Source organism: Pelophylax lessonae (genome assembly GCF_965119305.1).
Source record: "Pelophylax lessonae genome assembly, chromosome: 11".
In the NCBI taxonomy this organism is placed as follows: Eukaryota; Metazoa; Chordata; class Amphibia; order Anura; family Ranidae; genus Pelophylax; species Pelophylax lessonae.
The window spans coordinates 135223531-135238033 of record NC_138778.1 but is presented as its reverse complement, the minus strand read 5'-3'; the positions used below and the strand labels follow the sequence as shown (position 1 = coordinate 135238033).

General features: G+C 46.6%; 1 long non-coding RNA gene across 1 annotated transcript; it reads right to left on the bottom strand.

The window, feature by feature from the left end:
- Positions 1-882: 882 nt before the first annotated feature.
- On the bottom strand, positions 883-7945 carry LOC309567188. The gene is made up of 3 exons (XR_014225922.1): positions 7830-7945; positions 6443-6524; positions 883-1006 (listed from the first exon to the last, which is right to left on the bottom strand). It is a non-coding gene; the product is annotated as an uncharacterized lncRNA (long non-coding RNA).
- Between the last annotated feature and the right edge of the window lie 6558 nt (positions 7946-14503).

Sequence of the window (14503 nt, the reverse complement as noted above, 5' to 3'; positions counted from 1 at the left end):
CGGGCGAGCCATGGAAGGCGGCGGGAGGGGGATGTCCCATCCAGCTCCTTGTAATGACAGCTGAGCGGCTTCTCAGCCGTATCAGTTGTCATTACAAGACAGCCGACCGTTGGCTATGGACACTGGTACTGGCCTCTCGCTGCAGGTATCACTCTGGTACAGCACTTTCCTGAAATATCGGTAACCTCAGGGGCCGATTCCGATATATCGGGGAATGTGCAGATCGGCCCTCTATTTGTCGGCTTTGCCGATAATCGTTCGATCTCTAGTTCATACCATGGTGCAGAGATGTCAGTTTTTCTACATACGTTCTGCACGCGCTCAAAGAAAACAATGGTTCGCTATGTGCCCTGTTCACACCACAATGTGCAGATTTTTCTGCGCAGGAATCTGCAACGTGTATGTAGTTTCCTGTACAGGAGAAAAAACTGACATGACATCAACAGTGGTGTGAACACGGCACATAACTGCCTAGCATGAAAACTGATGTCAACGTGCATAAAACATGACTGAAACGCACATTAAAACTGATGTCTCTGCAAGTGAAATCATGCATGCATGGAGTGAACGAGCCCTAAAAAAAGTTGAAAAATACCAGACTTACTGGCCAGATCACAAGTGAAATCTGCACGGTTTTCCCATCAGTTTTCATGCATGCATGGAGTGAACGAGCCCTAAAAGAAGTTGATAAATAACAGACTTACTGGCCAGGTGAAAATAAAATAAACGCCCCCAAAAAAAAGAAACAAATGCAGCCACCACATCTAAAAACTGATAAGTTGCAATGTATAATTTTTCTTTTTGGGTTTAATACTCCATTAAAGAGAGAGAACTAAAGCCCTCCACTTGGCCAAGAATGATACATTAATAAGAGAATGCAGATAAAAATAAAAATTGCTTTATTAAAGTAGAAAGGTATTTTCACTACACTCCCGTAAGGTTACAAGACGCCGCATCCGGCAGATGGCTTGGTGATATAGAAGGTCGGTGTTCCTTGGAATTTCTCCTGAGAAAAGAAATAAAAGACAGTGACCCATCTCATACCCACATTTACACATTTTACATAACCCTTGTATGCTAAGCTGCTTCATACTAACCAATCACAATTTCCTACCATGTGATCAACAAAAAAGGTGCAGCATGCAACTTCTCCAACAAATCCCATCCCTGTATCCACACTATGATGACCCCTTTACAAGGAAATACATGAAGAGTTGGAAGCAACCCAATTCTGAGCTAAGGAGACCCTGTCACCAACCTTAAAATGAAGGGAAAAGCACTGACAAATGACCTAATTAAAGGCTTACTTGTAATATTTTCCCTTGACTTCTGCCATTTTATAGCCCTCTCCTTTTCTGGGGGTGTCTAATTATTGTCTGTGCTGGCCCAGCACCTCCATCCCTCACCTACCTACATAAGCTTTTATGTAAGTGCTGGGGGGTGACTAAGGAGAAAATTACAATGTGACAACTCTAAGACTGCTGGCATCACATTCTAGATGGTGGCACCCATCAGCAGTCTTGTGCTTCTAGATGTCTACACTAGGGGGCTTTTTATCAGCAAAGAACATGCATAACCTTATGGGAAGCTGGCTATTAAAACGAAAAGTCTGGCAACAGAGTCTCATTAAGGTACAAATTACTTTTGGGACTCATTCTGCAGCCCTTGCTGCCCCTCTGAAAAGCGATCGTTGGTGGTGAAAAAACTATAGCACAGCCACTTCCTGTTTTAACCCTGAAAATGCCAACCCACCAGGAACATGTGCCCTGCATGCAGTTGTGGGCGCTGCTCAATTCACTTGAATGGGTTGTGTGCTGCTGAGGTACTGCATGCCGTATGTGACATACTGTTTATATTTTGCTGCAATCATAGCAAGTGTGCAGTCCTCGGGGGTTGTAGCTACTTGTTCAGGTGGGTGGTTGAGGGATGATAAAACTGGCTCAACCACCTGCTTTTACTAACCCCCGGGGCTGTAAGTCCAAACAATCCCTTAGGGAGGCATCAGCAACAGATAAGAAAGCACTGCCCAGATGGCTTAGTTTTAGATGAGGGCTGGGTAGGACCTTTGGTTTGGAGCTCATGGTCTGCTAGGGTGAGGATCATTCCTTGCTTTGATGAATCCCCATTTGCTACTAATTCGGGGCCTGTGATGTCCAAAAAGGGAAGACAAAGACAGCAATAAAAACCATTGTCAAAAACTTCTAACCCTTCCCCTACATTATTAAATGCTTTTTTTTGGCTGATTCCCCATTGGAGATGGCCTGACAGGAAATGAGGGTGAATCTCCCCAACAATGACCTAGACGGCAATAAAGTCCTGACAACGGTTCCAAGTCTTCTTTCCCATCAGAAGAAAATGGTATGTATTGGCCAGGGCTGGGATTGAACTATGATGGCACACCATATGTCCTACTCTCTCATCAACTACAACTAAGGCAATACATTTACAATGAAGTCCTTTAAAATTGTTACTCAATAAGACAAGTATTTCTCATAGGAATTCTATTATCCCTGTGAATGAATGGAAGCAGCATCTGGGAGATGGGAATATAGAATGTATAGACAGCTGTCCGAACAGCAACACGTTCTGCTTTGTTTTCTACTGTTATCTTCAAAGCTGGTTTAACTTTTGTGATAATAAAGTCATTTTTTCATAAAACGCATCAATTTGTACAATTTGTTTATTTTTGTTCTGCTGGTCGAAGAAAACTGCAGTAAACCCCAACCCTCCCTCCTCTCCACTTCTATAGAGTCTTCAGGGGTTTCATTTTTATTTTTTCTTACATTCTTCAGGGATATATCTCTTAGTCCTTGTAATTTCACATGGCTGAAAACTCTTATGGTTGCTATAGGTGGAAGAAGGGATCCTCAGAGTGCGCGACATGACTTCCTACTGACATTCAGTGTTCTACAGAATTACCTTTATTATCAGCTCTGAGGTATGTAGATGATGACCTGGGAGAAAAGAACTCCCTCTCGTCATTGGGATCGACATGGCCACACTATCGCCATATATATATACAGGGCTTTTTTTCTCAGAGAATAGGTGCAGGAACTCCTCCTTTCTGGGTCAATTCTTGTTTCTGCCCCTACCCACCTCCGAACACCATTTCTTGATTCAACCACCCCCTCTCCCCTACCTCTCAGTGCTGCCCCCTTTAGAGAATACAGAGCCAGGTATCATTTTGTGGTGCTAAGTAATTTGTATGGAATTTGGTAATGATAGCAAGAAAAGCAGTAAAATAGATCCCTTGCAGCCACCAGCAATAGACCCTCCCCAGCAACCACAGATCTTAAAGCAACCAGCATCAATAGACCTCTTCCTCAACAGCAGGTCATATCCAGCAACAATTGACTCCCCAGCATCATAAGCCCCCTCCAGCAAACCAGTAACAATTGACCTCTCAAGAAACAATAAACAACCATGCATAAATATATCCCCTCCAGTAACAATAGATCCCCCAGCAGCCAGTATCAATAGACCCTCCAGCACGCCCCAGCACCCCTTGCCATTAAATATAGTACCATTCAGTACTGAAGGTGCCGGAACTGCGTTCCCCCACGTTCCCGCTGAAAAAAAGCCCTGTGTATATATATATATATATATATATATATATTACAATATAATATAAAATATGATACAATTTTTTTTCTGTCTGTAAGTACGAGTACTTTTGGTCAAGTACTTGCTGATACCGAGTACTGATACTTTGCAGTGCAATTTGCATCCAAACAAAATGAATGGGTGCAAATCACAATGCAAGGAATCGCATGCAATTTCTCCCACTTTTCCTGTGTGTGTGAACCCAGTAAAGAAAGCGAAGCGTCATATAGTGAAGCAATAATGAGATTTTTTCTTCGACGGACACAGCACTCCATAAATTATAACTACTGGGTTATATTGCCACCTCCAGCAGTAGAACTAGGCAGAATAAAACACACCTGGCTACGCCCATGGGCCACGCCCAGCTGGTATATAACCCTCCTCTCTGCCCTAGGTAATCAGTTTTAGTAGCAAGCAATATCAGAACTCCATAGCAGGATGGTAGATCAGCCCTTGGGGTGGGTGCTGTGTTCGTCGGACTCAGAGAAATTGATTTTACGGTAAGTAAAAAAAATCCTATCTTCTCTTTCGTTCATCGAGAGACACAGCGCTCCATAAATCATAACTAGTGGGACGTCAAAAGCAACGTCAAAAAGAAAATGAGGGGTGGGGAAAATAACCCAAGGCTAAACATAAGAGCCCTTAACCAGGACACAGGGGCCTTGACCAGGTCACAAGACCCCCGTCTGAAAAATAAAGGTTTTATAGAAAAAAAAAAAAAACGCCCCTCAAAAGGGAACAGCCCCTCTTATCCACTTAAGCCCCGGAAGATTTTACTCCCTTCCTGACCAGGGGGTTTTTTGCGATTTTTTACTGCGTGACTTTAACGGACAATTGCACGGTTGTGCGACGCTGTACCTAAACGAATTTCACGTCCTTTTTTTCCCACAAACAGAGCTTTCTTTTAGTGGTATTTTATCACCTGTGCAATTTTTTGTTCATGCGCTATATACAAAAAAAGAGCGTAAATTTTGCAAAAATAACAATATTTTTCACTTTTTTTTATATGAAATTCCCCCCCAAAAAAATGTAAAAATCAAAATTTTTTAACATTTTCGGCCAAATTGTTTTATGCTACATATGTTTGGTAAAAAAAATCGCAAAAAGCGTATTTTGATTGGTTTGCGCAAAAGTTATCGCGTTTACTAACAAAGGGAAAGATTTTTGTCATTTTTGGTGTTTTTTTTTTAACGAGTAATGGCGGCGATCTGCGATTTTTTTTGCGGTACTGCGACATTACGGCGGACAGATCGGACCCTTGACTGACATTTTTGAAACTTTTGGGGGTACCAGTGACATTACTGCAGTAATCAGTGCTATACATATGCACTGTTACTGTAAAAATGACACTGGCAGGGAAGGGGTTAACTGTATTGGACAGGGAGGGGTTAAGTGTGTCCTAGGGGCGTGATTCTAACTGTAGTGGGACATGGCTACTAGTGTAAAAACAGAGATCAACGGTTCTACATAGTAGAACCGTCTGATCTCCATTTTTACACAGGGGAGAATGAAAGGCGGCTTGTTTACATAAGCCGCTCTGCCTTTCTCCCGCTCTACCGAAGATCGTAGTGTGACCGGCGGACATCGGGTCCGCCGGTCACACGCCCGCACTCCTCCCTGAACGAGCCTCAGCGGGCGCGCGCTCGCCCGCTATTGGCTCAAATCCCAGTGACAGGCGAGCGACGTAGATCTACGTCACTCTGCCTGGCCGGGGCTGACTGCCGCAGTAAATATACTGTGCGCAGTCGGCAACCAGTTAAACAGCAGCCTGCAAAACTTTGCGGCCAAAAGAAGCATCCGCAGATACCAAAGTATCTACCTTTATAGAATTTTGTAAAGGTATGCATGGGCGACCAAATGGCCACCTTGCGACATTGAAGCCTGATGAGGGAAGGCCCAAGAAGCACTCAGTGCCAGAGAAGAATGGGCCATGACAGGGAAAGGTGTAACCTGACCTTTAATGGAATAGGCCTGAGTCACCATCTGTCTGTTCCATCTAGAGATGGTAGCCAAAGAAGCGGCCAGCCCTGTTCTTGGTCCTTCCCTAACCACAGAAAGCGAGTCTGATCTCCGAAAAGACTCAGTAGCTGCCAGATACACCCGAATCGCACAAACCACATCCAAGGTATGCAAAGCAAATTCCCTGGGATGAGTCAGCTTGGGACACAAGGAAGGCAACACATTATCCTCATTCAAATGGAAGTCAGAGACAACTTTGGAATGATGGAGAGGGACAAAGAACTACTTTACTACTTTCCATCCCTATAGACCACTAAATAGGAACTGGGACAGGATAATGCCGCAAATTCCGATACCCTGCAGGTGATTTAGTAGCAGTATGGTTTCATAGCTGCCACCAGTATAGGGATCCCCACTGGAAGACCCCCCCCCCCCCAGTTCCAATGATAACTGGAACACTTTGGATTTCCATTACTTTCAGTGCTGGTCAGCTGAACAAATAGAGGGGGTGAATCTCCCTAGCAGGGACACCATAATAAAAACCTGACAGAGGCTGTAATCTTTCCTTGCTTGATCACAAACTAAATATCATATTTGGATGTGCTTTAATTACATGCAGGATTAGTAACAATTGTATTACTCAGCGTCACATGCTAATTTACCGGAGAGTGCAACACTGAGCGTTTATTACAGCCTTACTTTAACACTGACATTAGTGCAAAAGGCTGAAGAGGAGCAGAGATCTTGGCCTTCTCACATCATTGATAAGGATGGATGCTGTATGATGTGTACACAGGTGACTGCAGCATGCTGCCATGACAGGTTGGTACCCTGTATAGGGGGATGACAGAAATGATCATCTCTTGGTGTGACCTCTTACCTGAATTCTCTGCTTGGCTTGCTCAGCAGCTGAAGTCTCTAACAAGGTCACTGTGCATCCTCCGAAACCACCTCCTGTCATCCTACTGCCATACCAGTGTTGCCAACCGCCCGTAGATTTACGGGCAGCCCGTGAAGTTTAGCCCATTTTCAGGCTGCCCGTAAATGCCCGTTACGGGCAGCGGCGCCCGTAATAAAGATGTCAGTACGGGCCGACACGCTACTGCGCATGCGCCGTTCCGAAGCCTGTCTGGCTCGGAAAAGCTCGCCTATTTCCGGCTGGATGGGCGCATGCGCAGTAAAGAACTGGCGACGGTTGGCGCCATTTTTAAAAGACAGTGAGTGACACTGTCTTGCTGGCTGCGGCTAGAGAAGAAGAAGAGGACGGGGCTCTCCGCCGTCCTCTGGGAGAACCCTCCGCCGCCCCTCCTGGTCGGTCCCCCCTCCTCCAATGGCGGGACACGAGTGGGATGATTGGTTCCAGAGAGAGGAGCTCATCTGGCAAATCAGCGACATGAGAGTGCAGAACATGCAAGGTAGGAGCAACCCCCTCCCATCTACTACATAGCGGGGGGGAGAGACGCACACTGCTATGTTAATGGGGGTTTAAGCATTCTGGAGGTTTCATCATTATGGGGGAGTGATTAATATGGGGGAGTCATTATTAGGGTGGAGTTATCATTATGGGGGTCATATCATCCGGGGGTGTCATCGTAATGGGGGAGTCATCAGTTTGGGGATCAAATCATCCTGGGGTTCTTATTATTTTGGGGGTCTAATTGTTATGGGGGTCATATCATCCTGGAGGTCCCATCAATATGGGGATTATATCATCCTGGGGGTCCCATCATCCTGGGGGAGTCATCATAGTGGGGGAGTAATCATTCTGGGGTTTTATCATTTTGGGGGAGTTATGATGATGGGGGAGTAATTATAATGGGGGTTTGATCATTCTGGGGTCTCATGATCTTGGGGGAGTTATCATGCTGGGGGTCCCATCATTCTGGGGTCTCATCATCTTGGGGGAGTTATTATTTTGGGGGCAGAGAAGGATACTGTGCTATGGGGGCTAAAGGCAGGGGGCAGAGAAGGACATTGTGCTATGGGGGCTAAAGGCAGGGGGCGGAGGACGACAGTGCTGTGGGGGGCTAAAGGCAGGGGGCAGAGAAGGACATGTAAATGGAGAAATATGGTTTATGACTTTTGTTTAACTTAAACACATTGCTAATAGCACTATCTACATGTTTATAGTTTAATTATTCATATTTGCACGGTTTAGCACTGAAAACGGCCTGTTTATGTACATTTTTGCAGTGCCAGTAAAAAATTGGTGCCGTCCATAAATTTTGGCATTCTGCCAGTAAATTTTAGTCCGGGGGGTTGGCAACACTGTGCCATACACGCCAGAAACCTCCAGGGCCATTGAAACCAGTTCATCCAATTCCGGACAGCTAACTTCATAGTCATCCCTGGGAAGAAAGAGATGGAAGACAGAATGAGTCATCATAGAGAGAGAACCCCAAAATCTGTCCTTTCATTCCCAGTGAAGGATTGATTCCCCCTCAGTCAAGCATCTGAATCCACCTCTGAAATACATTTATGGTTACGGTTTAATTATAGTTGTTTTGTACAGCTAGTGTTGCGATTTACACATACTGTCCATGTTGCACTTCAGACAGGTGACACACATTTTGGTTCCATAGATCAGCCCCTGGTTCAGGTTGTAGTTTCCCTTGTCACCTCTCTACCTCCAGCATCATCATTTATTTTTATCAATTTTTAGGTTTCATTCACATGGTAAATATGTGCCAGCTGCGGCAAAGATCCGCTGTATTTTTGTGGCTGGATTCACAGGTGGATGTGGGAAATTGTGGCTGTTCAGCTTGTACAAAGAAATGACAGGCTGATAGCAGCCGCAGCTGTCCACCGGTATTTGGATGGAATCACACATGGAGTGATGACCTGCAATTAGGGCGTCCAGAAATAATCTGTCACTAATTGCTGGTAATTGCTCTATGTGCAACAATATCCAAACACATGTGGGTAACTGCAACCAGTATCAGCCTGTCATTGCTTCAGGCCAGATTCACACTAGCTGTGGCTGCGGCTCACAGCAGGGGGTTTGGTACAAATCAGGTCCGATCTTTTGCCTGAATTCAGACCTGAAACTGAGCCAAAGACGCACAGGACCCTTTTCCAGTGCGGACCGCGGCTGCCCTGGGGCTGTGTGAACCGGTTCCATTGAGGGCCGGTCACACTTTGCTGTCATGCAAATTGGATGCGGGGAAACTCGCATCCAATTCACATAAGTGTGATCCCAGCCGTATACAGGCTGAGCAGCCGTAATTAATCTGTTTGGTGAGGAGAACTTACCTGATAATGTGCCTGATAAGGTAAAGCCTAGCAAGCCCCAAGTGATTGATAAAACTATTTTTTTGCCATTTGGCACCTTGACTAATGCTGATGGTTTGCCCAATGACACCCAGGCTGGTAATATTATATCCAGTAATACTTTGGTTGCTGATATTTCCTCTCAGGAAAAATTGCATTTAAAAAATGACATTTCAGCAGAGGAACTACAAGAACCCCTCTGCTGCTCATCACCAGAAGCCTCTCTCTTTCTTGAAGCCTCCTCCAGCTCCAACTCCATTTCAATTTCTAAATTCTGCTCAGAAGAATCCCCAGATGAGGAGATATCCCAAGCAGAAGCCCTATACCGATTGGAGACTGGGGCTTCCTGTCCCTGTTCCATCCTCACCGTCTGTCTGTTCCGCCTCACAACCTTCCTTCTCTCCTCCAGGTACTGCAGGTCAGATTCAGAGATGCTTTCATCTCTTGTTTTCTTCTTCTATGAAGTCTTCACAGAAGACTTCTTTACAGAGGAAGCCGCAGCAGCACCCTTTTTGGTACCCTCTACCACTCCTGGTGGGGGGCATCTTTAAGGTCACACTTAGGAAGGGAAGACTGATCGGGAATAACTGACTCGGGGGGCACAGACTTGGCAGATTCTGACACAAGAGGAGCCGGTACAGTAGGCTGGGGGGACACAGAGACAGACACAGAAGGAATACTTACAGATACAGGAGGGGTGGGCACAGGGACTAGGGAGGGATCCTGAACAAGACCAGGGGAGTTAGTCCCCACAGTGGAGGGTGGTACACCAGGGGCCTCATCCTCCAACCTGTCCAGCCTTAACAGATCATCTATCACCTCTCTATCCATATTATGCCAGGCTTCAGGACATCGGCTGTAGGGGTGGCAAAGGCGCAGGCACAAGTTGCGCCTTATCGCCTGGGTGCAGTCCCTGGCCACATGACCCTGTCCCCGACACACTGAACAGATCAATGCTAAACAAGAGGAGCTAAAATGCCCCTTTTCTCCACAGCGGTGACACAGTTTTGGCTGACCAGGATAAAAAATAGTCATCCTATCCGTCCCTATAAAGGCAGAGGACGGCAGGTGACGGACAACATTCCCATCCCTGGCAAACCTGACCGTTACCGACCAACCCCCAGTCCAGATGCCACACTCATCATGAATTTTATCTGGCGTGGTCAAAACTTCCCCATAATTTTTCAACAAGACCTCTAAGTCCAGAGCAGGAACACTCTCATTTGTGAGGATAATAGTAATTTTCTTTACTGTTGACCTTTGAGAAACTGCCACTGGCACCAGACCTTCCCATTCGGGTCTTGACCTGCACCGAGCCATATATCGTTCCCAGAACAAGTCAAGACCCTCTGGTCTGGTGAAACTAACTGTGTATTCCCGGCTTCCAGCCACATGTATCAAGGCATATAGGTAATTAGCCCCAAAACCCATATCTAAAATCAGGTCTACCACCATACGCCGTGCTAGAGGGACTGCACCACCTTCCCATTTAAGGAGGACTACGTTCCACCTTGGACCCCCAGCAGAAGCCAAAGACCCAAGACCAGATCCAATGGTGCTCATAGTGGCAGCCTGCGAGGAAAACCCCTTATTTGGAAGCGCAGCTCCTCGTTGATTGTATCCCTGGCTTGATTATATTGCCAGGAGCACAGCTTACCACCTGTGCAAATGTAGGTTTATTAGGGCCAAGACCCCACACTGATGTCACATTATCTGGTATATTACTATTATTACTATTATTACCAGCTTGGCCTAAACCAGCAGCATTATCAGTTAAACATACAATGGTGGGATCCACCACACCTGTATTGTTATTAGGTGTAGTCACTGTTTCTAATGCAGTACCAGGTGCTTCCTGCTGCTGCGCTGTAGAGTCCTGTTCAACTGTGACTGAAACAGTTTTGAGCTCAGCAGAAGGGGGGTTAATCGGCTCTTCTGGAATATGTAGTTCTTCAGCGGAAATGTCATTTTTTAAACTTAACTTTTCCTGATTAGAGACATCAGCAGCAGGCAAAACATTGCTGAGCATAGGGGTATCACACTGATTGTCATTAGGAAACCCATCATTAGGCAAGGTGCTACAAGGCACAAAAACAGTTTTATCTTTTACCTGGGGATTTATAGCCTTTACTTTATCAGGCACACTGTCAGGTAAGTCCTCCACACCACCAAACACCAGCTGATCACCTTGCATTGGAGACTCCATTACCTGGATAACTTTCAACATGCCTTCTGAGCCCTGAGATGGAAATGGGCTGCTTACCTCACCTTGAGGGGGAAGGGGGTCAGAACTGGGGGTCTCCTCCTCCACCTCCATCTTTGCAAACCTTCGGTCGTTGCTAAACTTCTCCCTGAAAGGACCATTTCTCCCTTCCATCATGGCCACGATGGTTTCCTGATGTTCCACACAGACCTTAGCCAATTGGACCTCTGAATCCATGGATCCACGGTTCCTGCTGAACAAGCCTTCACACTGCTTTCTCATGCACTTTAAATCCACTCTAAGCTTGTAGAGCTTGTCTCTCTCCTTATTGAGGACTTTGATCCCGGCCACCACTCGCTCCCGAATGGATCCAGCATCTTCATCCTCACCAGGGGCAGAGAGATCACCAACCACAGGGCTGCTCAGGAGCAGGCATGCCATCCATCCACCCAGGGGATAGCTGAGAGCTTACAGCAGGAGAGGCCCCGCTGGCCTCCATGGCCTCCCCAGAAGGGAGCCAAGAGAGCTGGGAGAGATTTCACCTCACTCCCCTCTCACACAGAACACTTGCAGCAGCTCCAGACACTTAGCAAGAGAACCTTCCAGCAGCCACACCCGAAGCTGAATGATGGGAAACTGTTCCTCCCACTGACACCAAACATGGGGCACTATTCCTCCCACTGACACCAATGATGGAACACTATTCCCCCCACGGACACCAATGATGGAACACTATTCCTCCCACTGACACCAATGATGGAACACTATTCCTCCTACTGGCACCAATGATGGGACACTATTCCTCCCACTGACATCAAAGATGGGACACTATTCCTCCCACTGACACCAATGATGGGACACTATTTCTCCCACTGACACCAATGATGGGGCACTATTGATCTTTTATTGAAAAGAATCAAGCAACAAATTTTATACAAAAGTAAAAAACAGAACTATTCCAACATTTTTAGAAAACTATTTACATAAAGCAGCAGATAGGGCCTAAGAGGCACAACCGATCACCTATGTATGCAGTCCTTTATCAAAAACTGAGCATTAAGAAAAAATCTAGGGTGATATGAGACAGAAAGCCACACCCGGGAAAGAGACTCCTGGCAGTCAGGGAGGCTTGAAACCCCTCCACGCCTTCAACCAAGCCCTCTGACCCCACTTGTCTCTCTCAAGCACCCGAATCTTCCCCACCTCATGCAGAATGTCACACACCACCACCTGAACAGGAAGGATTTTACGCCGAAGGGTGACCTGACACCGTGCGTTCCATGTGTAATAACGGACTACTAAACTAACTAAAAAAAGTGTATCAAAACAAAAGCCCCCACCAGTATTGAATGCTCCGTACACCCACTCAGCATAACCCAGCCTGGAGAGGAAAGGAACACCGAGGGCGCGCCCCACCTGTTTGTATACCTCTATGTTAAAAGGGCAACAAAGCAGAAAATGGTCCATAGTCTCCTTCTCACCTGTACATTCCTCCCGAGGACAACCACGATCCATCCCACTGCGGAATTTCAAATTGCCCCGAACATAGAGCCTCCCGTGGAAGTACAACCAGGCCAGATCCCTGAATTTAAGGGGGACTCTAGCCAAATTAATCAATCTTAACCCTTCCCTCAAAATTGGGCCTGGGCAATCCCTTAAGGTCAGTGGGTCATGAAAGACTTCGCTCAAGACTCGGCTCATAAGGGCTTTCCTCGGAGCGGATCTGAGATCTTCAGCTGACAGTCGCCACTGCCGAAGCAACTTCAGACACGGAGCGACATAGGCTGGAAGCTGACCACGAGGACCCCTGAGATTCTTCACTTGGCCACCTTCTTCCCAAAGTCGCAGAAAAGGCCTAAACCAAGATCTAAACATGCCTGCCCATCCAGGAGGTTCCACTGCAAGCATACTACCAATGTTAAACTTGAGAAATAGCAGTGAAAAGAAAAGAACGGGGTTGACCATACCTAAGCCACCCTCCCTCCTGTATAGATAGGTGACATTCCTCTTGATGGGGTTCAGTCTGTTCCCCCACAGCATCTGGAAGAACACACTATAGATCCTAGCATAGAGAGACACTGGCAAGATGCAGACAGGGCTGACATACAAGAAGATCGGTATCAGGTAAGTCTTAATAAGATCAACCCTTTCCCTCTGAGATAACTTCCATCTCTTCCAGCTGACCACCTTAGTATTGGCAACTTCCAGCCTGCCTTCCCAGTTTTTGAGGCCATAATCGCCAGGTCCAAATTCAATGCCTAATATCTTAATTTTTTCCTGGGGCACTGGAAAGGTGTCCGGGAGATCAAACCCCTCACCTTCCTTTCCCATCCAAAAAACGTCACTCTTTTCCTGATTGATCTTGGAGCCTGATGCTTCGGAGTACCGTGATGTCAAAGAGACCACCTCCTCCGCTTCATCTGTCCCAGTGACAATCACTGACACATCATCCGCATAGGCAACAACCCTCAAAGGCGGCTCACCCGGGATTCCCACTGGTACCCCACACAACATGCTGCTCTCTAGCCTCCTGATGAAGGGGTCGATTGCAAACACATAGGGCATGGGACTCAGGGGACAACCCTGGCGCACCGCAGAGCCAACCTCAAAGGACTGTCCAACCCAACCATTAACAAGAGGGAAGCTTTCTGCCCCCTTATACAAGACTTTTAACCAATCGACAAAACCACCCGGCAGACCGTACTTACTAAAGAGCAACCACAGGTACTCATAGTTGACACGATCGAAAGCCTTTGCCTGATCCAATGCCAGTAGATACTTTCCCCAGCCTGCAGCCCTGCACTGCTCCAAGGCCTCCCGGACAGCTAAAACCGCTGTGAAGGTGCTCCTACCCTGGTTCGAACAGTGCTGATGGCGAGAAAGCAAAGACTCTGCTACTGCCGATAGGCGCCAGAAAAGTATCTTCGCCAGCACCTTTCTATCGACATTGAGAAGGCTGATGGGGCGCCAATTCTCAATCATCGAAGGATCTTTACCTTTTGAAAGAAGAATCACAGCTGAGTGTCTCATGGAAGTGGGAAGCACCCCCTCAGCAAGACAACTGTTAAAAATCTCTACCAAATGTGGGGCCAGAATAGACTTAAAGGCTTTGTAAAACTCAGCCGTCAGACCATCCGGTCCAGGTGACTTCTTGATGGCAAGCTGTTCAATTGCCCTCGTCACCTCTTCAACTGTGATCTCTTCTGTCAAATTCATCAAAGGGACATCTCCACCATTTAGACCTGGAGTAGAGTCCAAAAAGCTTTCCATCTTGTCTCGGTCAAGCTCTTTCCTCCCAAGAAGTTCAGCATAAAAAGACCTCACGACCTCCAGGATCCCTGACCTGGACTTTGTCAAGGAACCTGTACTATCCTTAAGGCCAACGACCATCTTAACAGCTACACCCTGTTTGCAGTTCTGGTAAGGGTCAGGCGAGTGGTATTTCCCATAGTCCCGTTCCAGAACCAA